The sequence below is a fragment of the Struthio camelus genome, chromosome Z, assembly GCF_040807025.1.
Source record: "Struthio camelus isolate bStrCam1 chromosome Z, bStrCam1.hap1, whole genome shotgun sequence".
In the NCBI taxonomy this organism is placed as follows: domain Eukaryota; kingdom Metazoa; phylum Chordata; class Aves; order Struthioniformes; family Struthionidae; genus Struthio; species Struthio camelus.
In genome coordinates, this window is record NC_090982.1 from 89,795,585 (window position 1) to 89,802,899 (window position 7,315).

General features: G+C 58.7%; 1 long non-coding RNA gene across 3 annotated transcripts; it reads left to right on the forward strand.

Moving 5' to 3' along the window:
• The first annotated feature begins 1,202 nt into the window (after positions 1–1,202).
• LOC138064721 (uncharacterized) lies at positions 1,203–4,842 on the forward strand. 3 transcript variants are annotated; one of them, XR_011137967.1, is made up of 3 exons: positions 1,203–1,639; positions 2,062–2,145; positions 3,755–4,842. It is a non-coding gene; the product is annotated as an uncharacterized lncRNA (long non-coding RNA). The 3 variants fall into 3 exon arrangements; XR_011137966.1 differs by having other exon boundaries at positions 1,204–1,614; XR_011137968.1 differs by having other exon boundaries at positions 1,204–1,614; positions 3,758–4,842.
• The last annotated feature ends 2,473 nt before the right edge of the window (positions 4,843–7,315 follow it).

Genomic DNA, 7,315 nt, shown 5'->3' on the forward strand with positions numbered 1-7,315 from the left:
TGCACTCGTGTCTGTGGTTCCTGCCGTCGCTTTGCCTGAAGATGATGCCCAGGGGAGGAGGTTACACATTGTGTCTGGGATTGGGAGCTGGTCCCCACATCCTTTGTTCTTGGGGGTCCCTGCGGTTCCCAGGGACCCCAGTGCTGTTCACAGGGCTCGGGGTAACTTCCCTTGCATTGCCTCGACCCTTGGGGCTCTTGGTGGAGTTTCCCATTATCCTGGGGGCAGCCAGGGCTCCGCAGGGCAGTGTGAGGGCCCCAGACTGCTCCCAGATTTGCTTTCAGCACTCTGCAACGTCTCTCATGTGTCGGTGGCGGGGGCCTGTGCGCCTGGGGCTGGGAGACACTTTCCCTGGGGACAGGGGGAGCCTGCAGGCACCGTCCCGTCAGCCGCGCTGAGCCCTGTGACATGTCCTGCTGCCCCTTCGGTGTGCACTGAGACCCTGCACTCGTACTTTGCTTTGCCCCACAGCCCTGCGTTTGCCCTCCGACGCCCTCAGGACCCCTCCGTTCACGTTCTGAGGTGCCCCCGATCCCTCTGTGTGCCCCGGGGCCCAGTGCTGGTTTTGCAGCACGCCACAAAGTTCTCTGCTGAGCTTTCTCCCCTGCCCAGGAGCTGTCCGGGTGCCTTCTGGCGCCTCCGGGCCCCGCAGAGTCCCTCCGTCTGCGCTGTCGTCGCCCGGTAACTTCCTTTTTTCCACTGTTCCTTTACGGCGGGGCTGGGAGTGGTGTCGGGAGGGCGGAGGGGTCCCAGGGGAGCCCTGCGGAGGGTCGCGGCGGTGCCGGGGATCGCGGGGCCGGGGGGCTCCGGGCTCCACGGCGGCTGCCGGGGACGGGACGGGATCGCCGCTGGGTCCAACCTCACGGAGCGCTGCTGCCCGCGGCATCCTGGGAGATGTAGTCTTCCGGCGCCGGGCGGCCATGCTGGTTTGGGAGTGCGGCATGCCGGGAGCAGTAGTCTTCCGGCACCGGGCTGCCGGGCGGCCAGGCTGTCTGCGGGGCGCGGCATGCCGGGAGCAGTAGTCTTCCGGCGCCGGGCTTCCGGGCGGCCATTTTAGTCTGCAGAGCATTCTGGGAGATGTATTCTTCCGGTACCGAGCTTCCGGGCGGCCATGTTGTTTTGGGGGCGCGGCATGCCGGGAGCAGTAGTCTTCCGGCGCCGGGCTGCCGGGCGGCCATTTTCATCTGCGGAGCATTCTGGGAGATGTAGTGTCCCAGCACCGAGCTTCCGGGCGGCCATTTTAATCTGTTAGGCATGCCGGGAGGCGTTGGCTTCCCTTGCTGGGTTTCTGGGAGATCATGTTGTGCCTGTCGAGGTGGCAGGAGGTGCAGCTGTCAACAGGGTTCCCACCCGCTGGCCACGTCGTGCTCTGTGGCAGCCAGGAGCTGCCGTTCCAGGTGCCTGTGCCTCCTCAGCACTGCAGCAGTGGGCCAGTGTGTCTGTTCCTTACTTGTCATGTCATGGGGGAAGGACTATATGCTGCCGTGAAGAACTACGGGCTGCTGCCCTCAGACCTCTGTCAGTTATCGCGTGTCAGGAGCGGCCAGGAGAATCCAAATGCCAGCGGAAAGGTTCTCTGCCCGGTCCCGAAGAGGAGCCTTCGGCCGTAGGAAGGTTGGCAGCGTCCTTACCGTGACCCGTGAGCCACGCTTCGTGGACCAGCAAAGGAGAGGGGGGAGTAGCGCCTGGTAGCCCAGTCGCTATGGCATCGCTGGCGCTAGCAGGCCCGCGAGGTCTGTGTGAAGCCTCACCTGCCTGTCTGGAGCTTTATTTTGGTCTGTTTACCCGGAGTAACCGGCGAGGCCTAAAATGAGAATTTAGGATGGCTAGATGGGTTACCTGTGACCCGACCTGTCCTCGCCTTGCTTTGCTGCCTAGCAGCAAGCAATAACGGGAACTTGGGACCCCAGAATAAAAACTGTTGCAGTGCTTAAGGGAGGACCTGCGTTTGCCCAGGTTAGGGAACCGTAATGAAAGCTTGGGGGGGGGGGGCGGGAGGGGGGAGAGGAAGCTCCAAAACAGGAACCTCCCGGTGACCTTGGTGGTTTGATTCATTTGCAGAATAGTGTTCCGAGGGCCAGCAACCTGAGGAGGAGCCGCTCGACCCGTTTTGTTGATTTCGGTGATGCTGTTTTAAGGAAGCACGTAAGTACAGAAGAGCTCTGGGAGGGTTTTCAAACAAGACGGGGAAGAGCGTGGGAAAGCTAGGTGCCGTGAGTACGGAAGTTGTTAAGGGCTGAGAGAATTTGGGGGGTTAAGCGTGCGCACGTGACGGTCTGAAAGGGGCTGATGCACAAGCAGTAGTAAAAGGGCGTGACGGAGTGCAAGGTTCCTCCCCGGTGTGGGCCCGTGCGTGCGCCCTCGCTCTCGCGGACGCAGGCGCTCTGGAGGCGCAGGGATTCGGGCAAGCAGGCCCACAGGCGGACTTGGGGAAAACGGTGTGCAGAGCGCTCGGCGGGTGAGCGGGGCTGGAGCGGGTCGAGGGCTGTCCCGGGCGGGCTGCCTGGGTCCATCCGGTTCTGCTCCCTGTCCCTCTGTCCAGCTCTCCATCTTTCTCTTTCTTTCCCCATAGCTCTGTCCGGTGCCCCATCCCTTTGTTTAACTACTCGTTGCTCTGCCCAGCTCCCCATCCCTCTTGTACTCTTCCCGTCCCTCTGTCAATACCTGCTTCCCTCTGTCTGCTTCTCCATCCCTCTGACTGGCTCCCTATCGCTCTGTCCAGCTCTTCGTCGTCCTCTTTCTCTCCCGATCCCACTACCTGCCTGCTGTCCCTCTGCCTGGCTCCCCATCCCTCCACCACCCCCCCCAACTGCTCTGTCTATCTGCCTCTTCGTACCTCTCTTTGCCCCTTCAGCCCTCCATCCACCTCTCCAGTCTTCTCTGTTTCCATCCCTCTGTTCAGCTCCTCATCCATCTATTTGCCGCCTCCTTATCCCTCTTTTCCCCTGTACCATCCCATCTCTCTGTCCGACTTCCCCTCTCTCTTTTGGGGGGTTTAGTACCTGTTTTAGCAGACAATCGCGTGTCCCTTTAGGCCCCAGGAAGCAGAAAGTTCTGACCTGACAGCAAAGTATTTGGTCTTTTTAACGCTCTTGCGGCTGAAGGTGACTCCTAATGAAAAGCAATGAGAATTCTGAGGATTCACTGGAAACGTAAAAGACAGTATCTGCCCTTTTTAAAAGGCTGTGTGCTTCCGCTAATAATACCTGTAGTAATCAAGCCACTAGATTTTTCTGACAATAAGAGCCTTTAAGCTGCGATCGCTACTCGAAAAGTCCAGATATTTTAGAAACTGAACGAGCCTTCTGAGCTTGCTGACTGCAGTACCTCGAAAGATGATCAGAGTGCTGATGTTTTCATGCTTTAGTGTGGTAGAGATGCTCTGTGCAAACATCCCTTGTGTTTAATCTTCAAAACTGCGCAGACTGTCACGGAGCTCTCTTTTGACTATCTACTTTGCGTAACAAACAGAAAGGCAGGAGGTTGACAGTGCTAAATGAGTAAGGTCATTGCTTGTTTAGGGGTTGCAAATTTTATGGAATTTTGTCCTTTTAAATCTCATCTAGAATATGCTTGCAAAAAATCCCTGGGAAGAAAACAAGGAGTATAAGCAGCTTTTGAATATTATTAGCAATACTTACACGTTCTGGATGGGTTCTTAGGGTCCCCCATGGTCTTCTGCCCTCCCCATTACCCCCAAATTTACCCATTTTGCAGTGTTTTGGCACTTATTTTGCTCTTTCTTGTCCCGAAGCAGGTCAGGGTTTGGTGTGGACAGAGGGGGGAAGGAGCCAGCTGTGGGTAAATGGGCCCTGGATGGCATCGCGGGGACATGGCGAATCCTGGCACAGCCCATCTTCAGCACGGGGAGAGGCCGGAGTGCTGCCGTGATGAGTGCTGAGAAAGGTACCTCTCTTTGGATTATGTGCACCCCAGAGCCCACCTTCTGGCCTTTCATTCTCCCCCGATCCCTCCTGTCAAGTATTTGTGCTCTGCGGATGCCTGAGTTTGGCTTTTTGTGACTTGTAGGTTCCTCCGCTGAGGTTCTTTTTGCCCCTGAGGTCCTCCCTTTCACCATCTTGTCCCCACAGAACCCTGAATTGTTTCTTCTCCCTCGCCCAGCCCACAACATCCCTTCCTTTTCCTTTTCTTTTTTGCTGCCCCTCGATCCTTCCTTTTGCAATTTTGCACCACCAGTTCACTCTGTTAAGCTCTTCTCTCTTTTGGGCTTTTTGCACCCCCCACCCCCCACCCCCTTTGTAAAGCTTTTTTTGTGCCGCTTACAAGCTTCTGGCTTTTTTTCCCCTGAGAAGCCTTCCTTCTGGCTTTGTGTGTCAGCACCCTCCCCTTTTTGAATAAAGCAGAGATTAAAGGCAAACTCGGTATCTCTTTATGCAGCTGCAACCCTTTGGAGGGGAAGCAAATACGTTATTGTGGTTTGTAGTATTTCTGGGCTAACTCTGGGGAAATCCTCATCACAGTTTGGATTTTTTGTTGTTGTTTCTATAAGTTCGTTGCTTTGAAAGTTTGAAACTAGTATTCGTTTGGCTTACTGCCTTACTGTCATAACTGAGCGTAAAGCAGAGATTGTGTTGCCATTGCATATGACCTCCCTCATATGGTGCTTGCGTTCATATACGTGTGTTCTCCCCAGGAGTACTCTTGCCTTTTCCTTTCCTTTAGTAAACAAACGCCTTTCTGAGCCAATACCGAGCAACACGGTGGATGTGCTTCTAGCGCTAACGTCGCGTCGCAGGAGGCAGCTGAGAGCAGTCGATAAGCCGGTGCTCTAGACATGCAAAGGCAGGAAGAAGCGGACTAGCTATTGAGCTTCCCTCGAGAGCAGAGGAAGAGGAGAAGAAACCCAGGGGGCGGTCATACGCCCGCTGACGATTCCGGAGGCTTTGCCTTGCAATGCGTTTCTCCTGGTAGGCGGCAGCACTCATTGCCCGTGGCGGGTAAGGGCCGGAACCACCTTGCGCTGAGGGCTCAGCAGAACCAGAGAGGCGAGGGTGTCCCTGGGGTGGCTGCGGGTGCCTGGATTTCTCCGGCCCACCTCAAGGCATGCGTTGCGGGGAGAAAAGGGTGCGGGCTTTCAGGGGCCTGGCAGTGCTCTGCTCCGTGCGGGCACAGGGCAGGGTCTGCCCTGAACACATGTTTGCCTCTCCCTGTCTTTGTTTTAATTCCTGCCTTTAGGGCTGAGGTTCCTCCCCAGAGCAGACTTGTACGTGTGCCCTCGCTCGTGTAGATGCAGATGGCCTGGAGGTGTGGGGAGGCAGGCTGTCCCGCGAGAAGGACTTTTGCGCGGCGTCCCGGGGAGGATAGCTGTGATGTACCTCGTGCACCCAAGGGTGTTGGTAAGCGACAAGATAACAAGTGGCTGTTTCCTGGTCACTCCCCTCACTAGAGAAAAATCGATTTACAGATTGGCTTTCACATGGAGAGAGAAACAGTACACCTTTCCTCAGGTCTGGTTGGGGTTTCACAGTGTGCCTGCACTAACACGTGGTCGTTGTCAGAGACGGTTTAGACGGGTTGCCTGCAGAGAGGTAGGAAAGGCATTACCTTTCGTGGACAGTGCTGTGGTGGGCAGAGCTACGGACGAAGAGGTGTGAGAGCGAGGTGCCTGAGCCTTAAAACTGACTGGAAGGGACAGGATTCAAGGCCGGTTGGTGCACAGCACACAGCGCAACGCCAGGCTCATTATAAAGGTACTGTAATTGGGGAAACGGCCCGCTGACAGAAGAAGAAAGGTTAAAGCTCTGTGTGAAATAAAGGGTCCTTCCCATCAGTGCTGAGGAAGAGGGTCGCGTTTCTTAGAGCAGCATATCCGTCGTTTTTCTGGTAGCAGCAGAGCACCGCAGTGGGAGGTTCTGGAAGAGTCAGGAGCAGAACTGGCAGGAGGCTCTTTTCCCTGTCCGGATGGAAAAACGGCTGTAAGCACGCTTGCCAGAAACCGAGGAGGCCGAGGACGAGGCCCGGCTGGGGCCCTTGCCTTGGGCCCTGACTGCGGGCACCCGGCGCGCCCTGCCACCCGAGGCCTGCTCGCCCCAGGCGCGACTGCCACCGCCACCACCCCTCGGCGCTGCTGCGCCCCGGTGCTGCACCGCCGCCGAGACACGGGGTGCTCGTGAGGTCCCCGCCACCGTCTCCTCCTGCAGGACACAGGTGCCCGGGGGGAGGGTACGAAAGGGTCGGGGCGGCCCGACCGGAGGGTGCGGGGAGCGGCGGCGGCCGCTGCCGGCCTAGGCCAGCGGGGTCGCGCATGCGCACTGGATCAGACCGGCTCGCGGCTGCGGCAAGCGGAGTGGCGCATGCGCATTGGGGGGGCGACCCGCTTACTCCCTGCTGCCCTCAAGTGACTACGAACCGGTACTGCAGGCAGGGGATTAACGCATGCGCACTGCTCCAGATGTGCTCCATGCTGCCCTCGGGTGATGCCACCCCAATAGTGCAGCCAGCCGACGAACGCATGCGTCCTGGACGCATCGGTTCCTTGGTGCCCCTCGAGCGATGAAAGCCTGCCAGCCAACCAGCCGCCTCGCGCATGCGCGCCGCCCCGACACTGCTCCCTGCGGCCCTCAGCTACGAACAGCGTAGTACTGCAGGCAGCCGCAGCGCGCAGGCGCACTTGCTCGGCGTGGCTCGCTGGTGCCCTCGGCTGGCCAGAAATCGGTACTGCAGCCCGAAAAATCAGTACTGCAGCCGAAGCGGGGCGCAGGCGCAGTGGTTTCGGCGTGGCTCGTTGGTGCCCTCGGCTGGCCAGAAATCGGTACTGCAGGCGAAGCGGGGCGCATGCGCAGTGGTTTCGGCGTGGCTCGTTGGTGCCCTCGGCTGGCCAGAAATCGGTACTGCAGGCGAAGCGGGGCGCAGGCGCAGTGGTTTCGGCGTGGCTCGTTGGTGCCCTCGGCTGGCCAGAAATCGGTACTGCAAGCGAAGCGGGGCGCATGCGCACTGGGTTTCGGCGTGGCTCGTTGGTGCCCTCGGCTGGCCAGAAATCGGTACTGCAGGTGAAGCGGGGCGCAGGCGCAGTGGTTTCGGCGTGGCTCGTGGGTGCCCTCGGCTGGCCAGAAATCGGTACTGCAGGCGAAGCGGGGCGCAGGCGCAGTGGTTTCGGCGTGGCTCGTGGGTGCCCTCGGCTGGCCAGAAATCGGTACTGCAGGTGAAGCGGGGCGCAGGCGCAGTGGTTTCGGCGTGGCTCGTTGGTGCCCTCGGCTGGCCAGAAATCGGTCCTGCAGGCGAAGCGGGGCGCATGCGCAGTGGTTTCGGCGTGGCTCGTTGGTGCCCTCGGCTGGCCAGAAATCGGTACTGCAGG